General features: G+C 38.1%; 1 protein-coding gene and 1 long non-coding RNA gene across 2 annotated transcripts in view; both read right to left on the reverse strand.

Annotated features, from left to right (window-relative positions):
• The window catches only part of LOC145781078 (uncharacterized), a 446,514-nt gene that overhangs the window by 394,991 nt on the left and 36,923 nt on the right, over positions 1 to 14,600 (reverse strand). The window lies entirely within an intron of this gene.
• Positions 8,765 to 14,262, reverse strand: LOC145781082 (uncharacterized). The gene is made up of 3 exons (XR_014290695.1): positions 14,162 to 14,262; positions 10,095 to 10,156; positions 8,765 to 9,669 (listed from the first exon to the last, which is right to left on the reverse strand). It is a non-coding gene; the product is annotated as an uncharacterized LOC145781082 (long non-coding RNA).

Below are 14,600 nucleotides of genomic sequence, written 5' to 3' on the forward strand. Positions count from 1 at the left end.
TTTAACCATTTGTGATGACAGTGTCCACTGTCCAATTGTCCATGTTTCTGCATTGTAAAGTAACGTAGTCCATATATAGCATTTCATAATTCGTTTTTGAGTGTTGATATTAATTTTGCGTGTTGTTAATGTCTTTTTTATTTTATAAAGTTGTTTCTTGCTATTTCTATTCGTCTCAATATTTCCGTATCGCATCTGCCATTTTCAGTTATTGTGTGTCCTAGATAGGTAAAGCCATGACCACCTAAAGATACGGCCTGATTCGTCACATTTTGCAGAAATTTCCAGGTTTTTCTAACTTTGGGCAAACGTTTAAATGAATTTTTCTAAAAATTAAATTTTTACGCTTTCTTTTTTCTTTTCCCCAGATGACACAATAGGTTTTAACATCCTCACATGTTGAAAAACAAAGAAAATTTGATTTTGTAGATTTTAGTTAGACTGTTAATTTTCAATAACAGTCTGATTCAGTGTTTTTTAACTTACTTTTTCTCATTTGCTACTGCTTCTCCAAGGCAACAAAAAAGTTTTTTGTCATTAGGAAACCGCAAAAAGTAAAAACATCTCAAAAAATGTCAGTCAAGCACTAGCAGTAGCTGTAATCAAAATCTGCAAAATGTGACAAATCAGGCCGCATTTCCAGGTGGCCATGGAAAAGCTTTTAACTTGTTCGACCAGCATTCCGTCAATAATAATATTTAAACTTGATACAGTTTTTTTTCTTATAATTATCGTTTTCGTCTTGTTTGTGTTGATTTTCATGTTATATTCCTTTCCAGTATTGTTCACTTTATCTATTATTGTTTGGAGAGCTTCTGCTGATTCAGCCAACAAAACTGTAGCCTATCGTCTGTATACCGTAGGTTGGATATATTCATATAGCCTATAAGCAACAAGTAGCCTATAAGAGTGTTCAATGTTCATACTGTTAGAAAGTTGTAGGTAAATTGGTTAAATTAATATTTATGAAGTTATAGTTTTGCTTGAACTATTTGTTAGCCAATATTTCATCATTCGCAGAGACTACATGGCATTGCATCGAAGGAGATTGCAAATAGGGGCCACTAAACTTAGTTGTGCCTCGAGCCCCTATGAGCCTTAATCAGGTCCTGACTATAGTTAAAGAATGGAAAACTTATTTGACACAATAAATGGATCGCCACAGAGCCCTCCTCCGATTTGGACTAAATTGGAACAAAGGGTGCCAAGTTCAAATTTAAGGAGTTAACAACGGTAAGAAACAACCGGTAACAGAGATAGCACAAAATAGGTATGTTGAGTGTGTGTTTGTGATAATAATGTGGTGTTGTGTTTGTGGTATCGTGTCCCGACGTGATTCTGCGTTGTTCTACCGCCTTCCGAAATAGAATGTATGAGTTTGTGCCATGTAGAAGAGTCCGCTGCATGAAAAGTTTCATTGCTTTATGAGCGCCGTTGCAAGCTAGGATGCATTCATTGTTTGTCTGACTCTTTTCGTTAAAGAACAGATTATGCCGAGTGGCTTGATCATGACGTAGCTTTTTCTTGCTTTTTCGCACCAAAGATTTGTCGAACGACGTCGTTTGGCGTCATCACAGCAAGACAGCTTTTATATATACGGTAGCCTACGTTGTATGGCGCTAGAGAAACGTTGCAGCATTGGTTCTGAAGGCACTTTTTTTCCGGCAGTAAAAAAAGGCAGAACACTTGCGTTGCTGATCTTGGTTGTTCATGATTATTTTCCAAGCACTCATTTTTTTCAAAATGCCGTATATGCTTTTCTTTGCATGATAGGGGATAGCATAGGAAAGGCATAAGTTATGGTATACAGAATCTGGATTGTGGCTTACGTTTGGAGTCGACGTGGAGTTTGAAGGCAATGTTCCCAAAATAAGCTTACTTGGAGCAAGACTCCAATCATTCAGACTCGATACACCTAGAATAAATCATTTTTTATAAACAAAAAATATTACCAATACAAGATTTTTTTTCTACTGGTATCGACAGGCCCTGATTTATGGGGAAGAGGGTGTAGTTGCCCCTGGCCCCCGACGCAGAAAAATGTGATTTTGTGTTGTTATTATTATTTTCTCTCAGCCTTTGAGGTTTCTGCAAAATGCCTTCTTTTTCCTTCAAGGTTAATTTTTAGTCACAAGGTGACGACTGAGCTTGGCGTAAAAGCATGGCGATCTCTATAACAGGCCTGGACACCACGCGCACCCAGTCAAAAACTGGAGGCGGATGGTATAAATACGCATTTCCTCAATAAGACTAGCCTACATATTTTTAGAGTCAAGATATTTTCTGCTAAGCATGGGTCAATAGCAACTATTTGGGGTGGCGCAGGTTGTTTATGACATCATAATGATATCATAAACATCATGACATAGCATTTTGATAAACGGGCAGTAGCAAGCATACTTCGTTACCTTTGTTTCACTTAGAGTTTCATAGGTGTATCTTAACCGCTGCGTATTTCTTGATGCTTACAATTAGTTAGCTAGTTACCTTCAAGAAGTTGAAACTTATTGCATTTTATCAATATTTTCAGATTCCTGATGAGGGCTTAGGTTAAGCCGAAAACGTTTCAATGTTAAACTATTTTGTAAATCGTAGTTGTAAAATCGTAATCGTAGTTGCGTAGTTTTATGTTTATGTAAATGTAATAAACTTGAAGATGCTAAACTTGATCACGTTGCTCGGCTTCGTATGCCTATGGTTCAACAAGACAAACTCTCTACCGAAGCTCTATTTGGTAAATATGTAAAAAATATATACTGTTGTAATGCTCAACCCTGTGGTATTGTTGTGTCTTGCCTGTCTTTGGTATAAAAAAGCAAACTCTCTCCCGAAACTATAGTATCTACAATAGGTAAAAAAATATAGGGAAAAATCTGAAACATGACTCAACCAACCCCACCTTCCCCCTCGGCTTGACATATATTTCGTTTATCAAAAAAATTACTTATTTTTGGCCACTCTGGAATGTATATAAAATAGTTTTTAAGAAGTTAAAACCTTGCATATGTTATTAACTTTTGATGCAATTCTAGTAAGAGTTTTTAGTCTGGGAGGTTGATATAATCCTTTCAAAATAGCTCATATGCTGCTCTGGATCAAGTAAAATATTGAAAAGTTCGAATCAATATTGCTGGAGAATAAAGTTTGCGTCAAACTGATCATGTGGAAGACATTGCTTCTTTGTAATCATCTAGCAATTGACCGCGACTTTTGTCTGCTTTTGACAGATAATTAACTAGCCTACTTCTTCTACAACTGACCACTTGTTCATTTTAACAATTCTACTTTTGGCTAAAGAGGAGAAGAAGCGTTTAATTCCAAGATGGTAACAATCAAACTTAAAATTATTGTGCAAGTTATAAAAAATAATGGGATTCCACAACTTAAATCGGTAGACTGTATCACAATGCTCGTCTCATTAACAAATTAAATTACTGCGGATTGAATGATATGGCGTTTAGATTTTTCATCTGTGTATCTGCATCAAAACTAGTAATTGTGTCTGTTTTGTGATACTGGTCTATTTCATCAGCAAAAAAGTTTCTTTTACTACTTGTAGCCCTTTGAGTACCGTACCGCAACTCTTTTTTTTGCAAACATTATTAAGAACAAGACTTTTTGAAAAACAATTGAAAACTGATGGATGTGATGCTATTGCTGGCCTTAATTTACCATAGTAGCCTACTGTACAAAAGTTTTTTGCAACCTATGGGCCAGGCCCAGTGCTTCTCACACACTACACAGTATCTTTGCTTTCTGCTATGTTAGGCCTATCTCGTGGTACTGATTTTAACCAGCGCTCTCTCTCTCTCTCTTCACTATCTTTGGGTAAGCCATACATTGAAATTTGTTTATTTCCATCGTAACCAGATCTACAGCCAATAACACAACATTTTCTGCCCATTTTCACTTAGGCTATCACATTAGGGCTAGCAGTGTCTCTAAACTACAGATGTAAAGAAACATATATGTCGCTTTCAAAAGCACACAATTTAGACTAATTAGCTTGGGTTGAATTTTAATTTATGTACCGTACTAAACATATATAACACACTAGCCTGTGGCTGGTGGCCTCAGCAGCCAGCTTTACTGCCAGGCTAATCTAGTTTCACACATAAAAACCTCAAATTTTCTAAAAAAAACTGTAGTGCCTAGTTTAAATTTGTTATTATTAAGCATATTTAGCTCCCTGAATCACAATTGCACACGCAAAAATCAAAAGCACTTTGCATGACAGCTAAAAACCTCGCTTGAACCATCCGTTTTCAGTTTTCGACTGGAGGCGCGCATAGTCCAGGCCTGTTATAGAGATCGTCTTGCGTAAAGGCAATTGCAACGGTGTGGGTGATTTTCAAATTACCTTGCAAAGTATTTCGCGCTCTCGGCGCAAAAACCCCATGTGCCCGGGCCCCCGATCATTTAAACTCGCCCTTGGGTATCGGTAGCTACTATACGAATTCAACGAACACAATAGAGGTACATATAATTCGTTTTCATAAATACACTTTCAAGTTGTCCGTTTTGCTCCACCTTTCGATAATTCGTTTCAATAACAAAAGGTTGTTCGAAGCCAAGCTTTAATATTCGTATTATCTCATACCTGATTCATTCATCAGCCTATATATATTCCTAAATAATAGCTTTCATTGTACGCTATAACACGCTTGCCTAACATGACCTCACAAAACATTAGAAATGGACAAATGGTATAAGGCCGCCCAGCGCTCATTGTTCAGTTCAGTTGTTTTTATTTCTGACCATCACAGCAAAAACAATACACGTCAACATAGCAAAGGTCGAGAAAAACGTAGAAGCGACATTGTAAAAACAATTAAGCAAGTGTTCAGAATAAAATAAATATAACGGAACATAATTGGGACTGGACGATCCTCAACAAAATGCAAAGAATACTTTACAACATTTATCAATTTTTTTAATATCATAAATAGGAGTAGCCTACGATAAGTAGTAAGCTGGTGGAAGTGCGCACTGGTCCAGAAGTTGCCGTAACTTCATCAAAGTTCACAGCAATAACATCTAACAACACAGAAACTCAACAGACAGCAGCCTCAAGCCAAACAAAAGAGTCGCATTAAACAATAACTCACTGAGTTCAACACTATTCGTCACAGCACATGAGGAGGGAACTGTGTTTCAAAAGCTAACTGCAATTCGCTATTACCACAGCATTGATCATTCGAGTAATGGTGAAAATTCACCAAGTAGTTTCTGAGAGCAAGGAAAATCCATCAAGTGGGCCTACTGTTTGAAGTCCCTCAGATACCACTACGCAAGTTAAAAAAGACTCCAAAGAAAAGACGGAGCTTCAGCGCTCTCTGAGAACATAAAGACCCTGATAGATTCAACTCATTTAATTAGCTGTAATTTTAAGACTACTGTGATAATTTGGGAAAACACTTTAAGTAGGAAAGAATGTGGTACTCGATTTCCGACGTTTGTCCTGAAGCACTTTGCTCTGACGCTACGGTAATTATTTGTACGCTTACTTTGTTTGCCCCGGTTGAGTTATGTCTTGTATACTGAGCTGCAGTTGCTTTGTTTAGTTTAACGTTTAGTAGAAGCAGGGCTGAGATTTTTGTCTTTTTCGGCAGCAATGCCGCTCGACACGGGCCGTCACTATTCGACAATCGCCGTGCCTTACAGAAAAAAAAAATCGTTTTAATTAAAAAAGACTGAGAGAGAACGTCAAGTCAAGGAACAAACGGGGGATGGAAGCATCACGTGATGCAATCATAAGAGTGCCGACTTACGCCAATTTTCTTCCGCCAGATACTTCAAGGCAAGGCCTAAAAGTGACGCTTCACGCGAGAAATTCCCAAGGCGTCCGCCCCGCCTGGCATCAAACATTTCGCAACACACGTTTCGTGCTATTCGACACAACGGGGTTTCTTTTAAAGATGAAATTACCTAGACTACTTTTAGTTGTAACGTCTATGCTAGTTTGTATTTCGCCGTATGAGCCAATTAACAATATTGCGCTGTTAAAATGACTCTGTTGGATACTTGTTACGAAAGTTTTTCACATCTGGAAAACATCCTAGTTTCCGACCAGATGTTCAGAAATAGGCTACAGATGAAAAAAGCCGCTATTTTTATGGAATGAAGTTCTCTTTCAGAAGAACATTTTGAATACTGCGGGAAAATGGTAGAAGTTCTAACTCCTGGCATCAAACATTTTGTAACTCGCATATTTCGCTCCTAACTGTGTTTGCGTGAGGGTACGTGCATACTGTCCTCTAGGTGAAGTGGACTAGCCTACTTCTCCTACCTTGGTAACATACTTTCAACAGCACCAACATGTGCAAAGAATATTGAACATCGTAGCAGCACATTGAACAAAAAGCAGCACATTGTGCCTATGGAAGACTTAACCACTGTGTTTTCAACAACCATGCTATATCTATCCGCACAAAAATTATGGTCTTCCGGTCAGTCGTTCTATTCACCCTTCTCTATGCTTTTGAAACCTGGACAATATACCGCCGTGACATCAAACGTCTTGAAAATTTCCAGCAGAGGAAACTGAGGCAAGTTCTAGGTACTCGTTGGGAAGATTGTCTCACCAACGATGCAATCCTTAATCGCGCCAGGTTGCCCAATTTAGAAATCACCATATTGCAGCACTGCTTCCGCTGGACAGAACATGTCATGCGAATGGACCAACAAGGCTTCCTCGAATAATGCTTTATGGTGAATTAGAGACAGGGAAAAGACCCCCGGAAGACTAAAAATGAGATACAAAGATCAGCTGAAAGTCTCCCTCAGCCATACAAACATTGATCTGAATTTAGGGGAAAAACTTGCTAATAACAGATCACTCCGGAGAAATAGAACTAGGGAAGGCACAGTAATTTTCAAAAAAAAAACAGGATACAAAAAGCCCAAGAAAAACGAAACACTAGAAAAGAAAAGCTAAGATTGCCATGTCCCCCACCCTCCACACTATGTGACTTTTGCCCACGTCTTTTCCATCATAGACTGGGCCTCCAAAACCACATACGACATCACCATTCACCATCCAAAGCCAAATCCAACTTGAGGATAAAACCAATGCTCGGACACGAGCTGAAGCCGACGACGATAGCCTAAGTGCCTTTTTCTTTTGCGATCCTCAGTTTCGCGTTTACAACAGTTCTCTTCCTGGGGCAAAACAAATAATATACTCGTCCGGTAGGTACACAAGCACAACTTAGCGCTTGATACTCCTTTGCAATCACTCAAACAGCGTGCGATTAAAAACCTAAGTAAGTGATTTTGATGTACATCCACACAACTTGTGCAGTAAATCGCGGCCAAACGCTTTGTCTGACTCTTGTGATGTCATATTACTATTCGACAAACAAACGCAGAATTTTTGATAGTTCAACAAGAAAAAATCGCAGCCCTGAGTAGAAATGTTGTTTGTTGAGTTTTGTGCGTTAACCTTATTGTGTTTTAGGTTATGCAACTTCTTAGTTACTTAAAACCAACTTTGTTTGTGTGAATAAATGTGTGGTACTACAAGCCTACAGTAGCTGTTTTATACAACAACCACCGAGATCAAAATATCACGACTTGCGGGTACTGACGCAAGATGGCTCAAGGGCCCGGGCCTAATGTTTTGAAAATGAAACTGCTGAAAAAACTTAACATTGTTATCTAAACCAAACCAGTTTAATTAGCTTATAAATGCATTAACTATCATTAAAAAAATCATAAATATTGCTTGCGCAACAAATCAATTGTCTAAAAACACATCTGGCCCAAAAAATTACTTACTCAACACAAAAACAAGTACTGTAATCCTCACGGCTTTTTAACTTTCAGTACAATTTAAAAAAAGATTAATGGAAAGTTATCCAAGCATAAAAACATAATGACGTCATAATCAATAAAAAACATAATGTACAAAGAAAGGAGGCCGATCATGGTTCCCACTATGACCATAGGTCCCAACCTTACCCTACGCGCAGCAGTCACATCTCATGTGAAATTTCATGTTTTATTTCTGACATGATCAAAGTTCAAAAGGTCAGAGGCACCGAGGCGTCCACGTTTGGAAACTCTTAAAAATCTTTCAACATGGACAAAGCAAAATTTTGAAAACATAATAAGAACTATGGACAATCGATCGTTGTGGAAACTCACGGTCATCATCATTTTGTTCCTTCCTCGTATGGAGGGTTGGATACAATGCGCCATTGTTCTCGACCATGAGCAGTGCGTACTGCACATTCATAAGTTAATTTTGTAGCACTCACGGTAGCCGACGCCTTATTTAGGCATGGCCCAGGGTTGTCAGATTGGCCCTTTTGGGGCCAAATTTGGCCCTTTTTAGAGGCAGTTGGCGCAAAAAAAAAATTTGTTTCGCCCCTTGGCCCTTTGTTTTCAATATTTGGCTCTTTTTGGAAGCAGTTGGCACATACTATCAAACTAGATAATTAAATGAATGCCTTTCGGAAATTGAGACTGAAAAGTGTTATTACGATTTGTTAGACAGTGCTTGGTGTATTTTATCAAAAGTTATCTGGACAATGTTTATTCCAATGCCAAAGATTCGAGTGGAAACACTGTAGAAAATTAAGATTTGGAATTGTTCTTGTAGAATGTAGACTTGGTTGTTGTAATGTTATTAACGTTGTTGACGTTATTCTGCATTATTAACAACGTTATTGAACAATTTGGCTGTTTTTTACCCAGTTTGGTCCTTTTTTCAACATTGTTTGGCTCTTTTTCTGAAAAGCTATCTGACAACCCTGGCATGGCCGATGATGATGATCAATGAAGGCTGAAACAGGCAAACACTACCTGTTTATCAGCAACTGGCTGTGGCACAACATAAAAACATATTGATGAAAAAGTGGTGGTGCCTTCTTTACGAACGTTTTTGGTGTCTGGTGGCCCTTGCCATTTTTTTTACAATCTAGTTGACAATAGAATTATTGAACAGCATAACTTAAAAGCAACTTAAATTTCTCGGTCACATCACCAGAAAAGAGTTCGAAGATCTCTGTCTAAGGCGGTCGCCTTCTCGGGAGACGTGTTCGTGGCAGACAACGTATGACATTTTTATCTGATTTTTAACAAAATAAATCGATCAGTCAACCAAGAACACTTTGGAATACTGCACGTCACACGGAACGTTAGAAAAAATTACAAACTGAGCATCTTGTTCATTCAAAGCCGCTTTGGCTATGATACTGCGCAAGTTCACAACATTCTTTTCAAACAAGATTTTGAGAATTCTTTGCCAGCAAGTCTTACCATATATTGGCGCAATGCAATGATTTCATAAGAAAAAATGACATACATAGATATTTAAAGTATCGTTCATTCTTGATTACAAAAATCATCTGGTGTGCGTTGAAGAATTTTAGTCGAAAGTTAGTGGAAGATTTAACATGGAAAAAGGTTTATGAAGAAGCTGCAGGAACTACAGGAAGGGCTGAAATGTTACTTGAAAAAACTAAAGTGCTGATTGTTAATAGATTGTTGACACAACATTTGATTTTTACGTTCATGGAAATAACGATGGGTACAAAAACTTTGACAAAAAAATGTGATGCTGTGCTATACCAAAGACAAGCATACATGCAAATTTTTTAATGATTTGGGAAAACCGTAGAATCCCATTCCTTGACTTCAAGATTGATGAAATGCTGCATCATTCTAAACAATTAATAAAAGTATCAATTGATTGTCAATTGTCATCAATCTGATCTTGTCACGGTGAAACGACAAGGAAATTTAAACCGTAACAGCCATTACGCAATCACAACCGAATCAATTAAACTAAGTTTTCAGCTCTACAAGTTGATTTGGTGAAATTTTTGTCATGATGGGTAAAAATACAAACTGAGTAACACACAGTCCACTCCAGATGAAATTCAGAGGGTCCTGGTTTATCAACACAAGCACAGAAACAGCTAAAAAACCCGGTTCTGGAACTTACACACTGCGTAATTATTATGTTGTGATTTACGAAACTATAGGCCTATAACATACAATATTGTACACCCAAAATATAAACTTAATCAAAATTAAATATCCCTGATTATGATTAGCCATTCTCCGAACAGATATTCACTACTCACACAAAATTGGATTGGCCTGTCCATCAAGTTTGCTTGGAGATTTTTGACAACTTTTAAGTTTCCTAAACAACAGCGTATGACAAGCTTTGAGATAGGAATCACAATTTGTAAATAAATCTTCACCACTGAATAATGCTTCCTTTTATAAAGCGCTGTACTCATCGCAACATGCGTTGCTCCTCAGCGCTTTACAAAGCAGACAGTGTCAATGCAGCGGTATAGGCTACAAGCGCAATTTTTGTGTGTCGTATCCAGGTTGAAGACACCTGGTGGTTGAAGATTTAGATTAAGTGGACGAGAAGGCGAGGAAGCCAATCTTCGTGTCCACCTACAGGCATGCCTTTAAGTGTCCTGCCAAAAACACAGCGCATGTTCTTGAGCGGTGTCGAACCGGCGTTCTTTCGATTGCCGTTCCAGGGCTCTCACCACTCGGCTACGCAGTCGACAAGCGCAATTGAATGTATACAATGTAATTAGAAATCCAACTGGGCATTAAAACGCCATTTATTGTTGCATGGATGAAACGAGATCAGACAGTCGCTCTAGTTCAGTGCTACTCAAACGCCGGTACGCGTACCGGTGCCGGTACGCGAGCACTTGGCTGCTGGTACGCGGTCAGTTAGGAGAAATTGTAAATTGAGTAATTTGTTTTATGTTGATCAAAACGTCTATATAATAATTTTTAGGCAACGATAATGTTCAATCTGCTTTCCCAGCTATAGACTGTTTGGTGGCCCACTACTACGACGACTTTCCGTTACGTCACAAAGAAATGTTATTTCGTAATTGTTATCCATTATTTCAACAAAGTATCGCAATGTTCGATGCGAGATGATCATCCTTTTTGTGTGTTTGTGCTGTGTCCACGTGCTTGACTATACCTGCAGAGTCCAGTAACGAGTAGAGAAGTGAGAGGCTCAATCGATCGGCCACACTCTGACTTCAAAATATCAGATGATTGTAGTGAGTTGAGCATGTTTTTACATAGATTTGTTGAAGCTATAAACCTTGTTCTTTTTTAGAAAGTGAGTTAGCTGTTAGCCCATATTTGCCTATAAAAAGTAGTTTCAGCTTTGCATTTGCACCAACTGTAAACGTAGAAGAGTAAAATATAAGTGTCGATTTAAAAGATAAACTATTGGATCTATCTGCTGATGAAGGTTGCGAAAATCTTTTGAATCAAACTCCCTTGCAAGCTTCTGGACCAAAGTAAAAGCAGAATATCCGAGACTGTGTACCATGGCTATTAAAATACTGCTTCCATTCCCTTCTACATATATATGTGAAGCCGGCTTTTCTACCATGAGCTGTTTAAAGGGCAAACACAGAAACGCGTTGGATATCCATGCTCCTCTTCGAGTACTATTGTGTTCCATTGAACCGCAATTGGATAAGCTGGTTGCAAATAAGCAAGCGCACACTTCGCATCAAAATTCGAAAGACCATTAATAAAAGTGTTTTTTTACTTGTTTTTTTTGTGTATTTGTTAAAAAAGTAATAATGACTTTACTCTTGTTTTTCTTTCGCAAATTGACCGGGACGCCAAGTGATGGAAGGTGCTCAGCCGGTACACGGCATAAAAAAGTTTGAGTAGCACTGCTCTAGTTCATAACTAGAGCTGGGGATAACTTACACCCAGGGCCGAGAGGATAATAAGCGATTGTTTGGGGATAACCAAAACCACAGCCGGTAACAGCCAGTCAGTAGTTTTGTTTGTGTTGTGGCATTTTTTTTAAATTAGTGAGTTTTAAGCAATCTCTTATCCAAAACTTGCTGAAAAGTAATAAATAAAGCGATAGCCTATAAATATGAGCATGATGATTTAGTTCTTTTATAAAGAGAATAGGATATTGGGTAATACGCCATTATCGCTACGTTTACTTGGGTGACCGCTCGAAAAAAGTTGGAAACCACTGCTCTAGTTTCGATCCGGAATCCTTTGCTTCGTCAGACAATGTCAATCTTATAAAGTATTCAAAATAAAAAAATCGAAACAATGGACTAAGTTCTTAACATCGCGTACTACAGCAATGTAAACAGAACTGGGTAGGGGAAACTCGTGTAATTTGGACCCCTTAAGCAAAATCTGTGATAATAACGAAAGTCCTTGATCGATTTCTTCCAAACTTCACTTGTTTATTTACATACATGAAAGGTACAACATAACGAAGTATCGGGTTTAAATCATTTAAACTGCAGGTAGCACTGCCAAATTTAATTTTTTCATGTGAGGGTCCAATTTACACAACAGTTGGGTAAAATGGACCCCTTCCATACCTGGCCAAAACATACAACTTAATGTACAATTTTATTCGGATAGCACCTAACATCACTCTACAAGTTTCTAATTCAATGGCACTTGCAGGTAAATAGTCAATTTCATCTTTTTCAAATAAGGGGTCCAATTTACACAGTGTGATTGTGCAAACTGGACCCATCGATAACTCACAAAAATAGAACATCCCATGCACAAGTTTTTGTTACAAAAACAGAAACACACATTTATGAACAGTTGTCGCAGTAATTAATAGGCTAGCCTACTTGGAATCTCGAATATCAGCACACGCTTCATGGGCCCATTCCTTGCATTTTTTACACTGAATCCAGTCTTCATCTGTGGAATCTCCACACACCAGGCAGATGGAATTTTGTTTGTTGTCTGTTTTTCTTCCCCTCTTCTATTCAGTTTTTTGCGCACCGCCTCTTTTCCTTTTAGGTGTTGCAATTGTCATATCACTATCTCTTGTTTTCAGAGTGTTTTTATCAGGTATCTCTGAAGTATTCTGAGGTCCCTGGTTTTTATGAGGAGAACTTGTCAAAATTGTGGCTTTTGATGATTTTCGCCGTTTAGTATCAGGATTTACACATCGAAATCGCTTTGGTAGAGGGCTGATATCTGTTACAGATACATATATGTTACAGATACATCTGTTACAGATATATATCTGCTAACATAGGCTACCTAAAGTTTAATACCCCAAAAAAATAGTTCATGTTATCTGCCTCCACGTGTAATTTGGACCCCTGGGTCCAAATTACACATTTTATCGGGGTCCATTTTACACAACCCTAAGCTAAAATTTCTTTCAGGCTCGTCACTAACATCTCAAACTGAGAGTCTAATACTGTTATGGTACAGTAGCCTATCTGTGAATGTTGTAGTTGTCTCGAAACGTTAAAATTATTTTCCTACCTGCCTCTGACCTCCGATTATATCGAAATAAACGCATGAACCAAAATAAAATCAAGCACCCCTAATAGTTTACTTGCGTTTTCGTAACTACGCCACAAAAGAAATGAGATCAAACACAACTGCTACCACGTGGTCTTGCTAACCTCTTCCATGTCACGTGATCTTCATGACGTCACCTACCGCTATTAGTCTCAAATCAGCCGGGGTCCATTTTACACGAGGGTCCAATTTACACCACTTTCCCCTATGTATTGTAAACAGGAGACTAAAATGAAATTCCCTCAAGTTGACCCTCAAAAGAAGAAGTAGCCTATGTTCATTGTTCTTGCTAATAATTTTGGCTAGTCAAGCAGACTTAAGTTGCGATTTCTTTTTTTGGTTTCTGGCATCGCTGCTTCAGCTGAGAATAACCAACAAAAAAACAATCAAGTTGAACCTTCAGCGGCGGCGGCATCGCCCAGCAACAAGCATTAATCCAATCAACAAGTAAACTAGTAAGTTGTTTGATACGTGCCTTGATTCAGCGCCAAATTTTTGATTTCAGCCGATTAATAAACACAAAGCTTTGTAAAAAGCAACATTTTGGGTTTCTACTAAACAGGTTTTCCAAGGCAATTAGACGATTGATATCACTGGAAATCTAAGCACTCAACACAGAACCAAACTCACATTTTTCACAAAACTTAACTAACATTACATCCATTTTGCTACACTATTTTTGACAGCTAAAAGTAATAAGAGAATAAAAGTTTTAAGATGTTTCGAAGTAGCCTATAGCTATCTAGAATACAGTCACACGAAGTTTTATTTCAAAAAATTAAATAAGTTGTTACTGTTAGGAAATAGGTTTTAAAATATTTACAGGAATACTTACTTGGCGTAAAGTAACCATCCAATTACCGACAAAAGGATGACCACGATAACGACGACAATCACAATTATGACCCAGGTTAGGTCCCCAGACTCCCCACCACATGAGTCTGTTTTATAAATAAAAATTTACTTTAAATAGCATCACCGCTTACTTATAGCAGAGTGTGATAAATTCTGTGGGAACAGTTTCTGAAGAAAAAGAGGCCGAGTGAAAGAACAGGCCACCACAGGACAAATATCATGAGAACCCAGGCGCGAATCTAAGAGTTTTTTTCGGGGGGGGGGGGGGGGCAGAAAATTTGAAAATCAATTAAAAAGAAAGAAAAAGCTAAACAGATATGAACAATGATACTACGACATATAGGCTACGATATGCTAAAAAATAGACATTAAAACAACCATTTTCATCAATTGTGATGCCGAGGGACTATTATCAGCTG

This window comes from Aplidium turbinatum, chromosome 12 (assembly GCF_918807975.1).
Source record: "Aplidium turbinatum chromosome 12, kaAplTurb1.1, whole genome shotgun sequence".
Lineage (NCBI taxonomy): Eukaryota > Metazoa > Chordata > Ascidiacea > Aplousobranchia > Polyclinidae > Aplidium > Aplidium turbinatum.